Here is a 2089-nt window from a genome sequence, read left to right as displayed (position 1 = left end):
CGGCTTTCCCCCGTCAAGCGTGGGGGGGGCGCCCCTCTCCCTGGTGGGGCGTTGCCTTGTTGCCGCTCGACAAAATAATAGGAAAAGGTCACGATTTTTCCCACCAACCTCTGCTTGGAGAGTAGAACAGGTAATGAATTGAATTGCACATATACACAATTCAGCCTAGCGTCATTAGCCTACACAGGATGTGAAGCATAGTTCGCCATGTCCTGACTGGATTAGTGTGTCACAGAGCCCCAGTTCGAAGTGTCTGACAAGACTTTCTTGAAGAAGAAAAAGCGGACAAACATTTTCAAGACATGAGATGTCAATCAATATACAAATCACTTCCTGCCGCCTGCTGTAATGGCTAATGCCTGGATATTGTTCCTGTGGTCAGACGGGTGGAGATCCCCTACAGAGTATAATCCATTTATCATGTTGGGAGAATGTAGGGTGTCAATTTAGCTACTTACCCCCACCCCGACAGAAGGTAATTTTATGTTGGAGAACCATTGGTCCGTCTGGTCCGTGTTTAAGTTTAACTACAATTCCATTTGTCAGCACATTTTTGCGAGTCAGATACCGTTTGATACTTACTCTCTGACATAGGCTGCATGCACCACACGTTATTCAGACTTGAAGGCGACAGAAACCCCCAGCTTATGATGCCGGTACTGCGGTAAGCCGAATGAGTCCCAAGTCTCTCGAGAATGTATCTGCCAGTCTGGTCGTTCAGCCACGCAAGCCCAGAGCCGGACAGTCCTGCCTGAAACGCGGCCTGGAGCTCGCTTGGGGACGCCATTCTGCTGTGGAACCTGGCGCAGTGATGTTGGGCAGCGGGAAAAGACAACTTAGGTCCCATGTTGAACACTCCCAAAACATTACCCGGGTCTGTGAGTGAATAGATAGATAGATAAAAAATAGATCAATAGAACAAAAATACGTAGTAGGTCGGTGTGTGTTCAAAAAGATATACTGGTAGGTCAGTGTGTTTATGTGGTGTGTTTGTATGCGCATATGTGTGTGCGCGCGTGTGTGTATGCGTGAATGCGTTTAAGTGTGTGTGTGAATCTGTATTATAATCCGAGAAACGTTCTGTAATCGAAGTCACTACCTTTTTTCTCTACTTTTTTTCATGGTTATCTAACTTCACGCATTTAACCCATTGCTGGGTATGAATCTGTAATGAAATTAATTGTCATTGTCATTTGACTCCCTTCAGACGAGAACAGCAAGGTTTATACCCATGTGGAAGAAGACATGTACTTTTTATTACCACCTGTGCAATAGCTGTAGATTGTAGACATACTTGTTTCAGCTTCCTTGTGCTTGTCAAACGTACTCTTAACCATGCGATAGGCGACACATGTACTTTCTATCACTACCTACAATACTTGTAGAATGTAGAAATAAGTCCTATTGATTGTACTTGACAAATGTACTTTTACTCATGTAATAGTGGACACTAACACTTTGTAATACTCCCTGTACAATAGCTATAGATTATAAAAACACTTAGTTTTTGACCAATGTACTATTTGTTTTAAGAATAAAGGTTTATACTCACGCCTGGCGGTGATAAGTGCGTTCTCACACTCCAGGACCCCCAGAGTCAGTGCCGGGCGGCCGAACCAGGCCACAGGGAGGACTCGTAGGTACCTCGACCAAAGGCGCGGCTGTATGAAGGTCCGGACAACTGTTCTCGGGTCAGTGTTTGCCTGATACACCTGAAACACGGGTACGTATGAACAGTGAGAAGTAGTATGTCATCAACAGGATGGCATCTATTATTCAGGTGGCCAACAGACGACTTAGCATTAACTCTAGATATCCTAAGGGCATGCAAGTATGTTTCACCGAGTGAAAGATTAAGAAGAACGGAGAACCGAGAATGGCGGAGAAAGATGGTTGCCAGATCTTCTGTGGTGCCCCAACTGTCAAGGGGATCCGCCAGAGAATTGATGGTGGTCCAATGTAGTTCAGGGTCTTAAACCTAAAGATTTTATTTCTTGGATAAATGGGTAGAAATGCTGGCGGTTTTGAGGTCAATGTGACTGAGGAGGGTTTCTACTTTCTGATTATGGCCCAAAAGCTGAGTTTTTGT

Source organism: Branchiostoma floridae, chromosome 2, assembly GCF_000003815.2.
Source record: "Branchiostoma floridae strain S238N-H82 chromosome 2, Bfl_VNyyK, whole genome shotgun sequence".
NCBI classification, from domain to species: Eukaryota; Metazoa; Chordata; class Leptocardii; order Amphioxiformes; family Branchiostomatidae; genus Branchiostoma; species Branchiostoma floridae.
The sequence above is the reverse complement of the archived record's forward strand: the minus strand, read 5'-3'. Positions refer to the sequence as shown.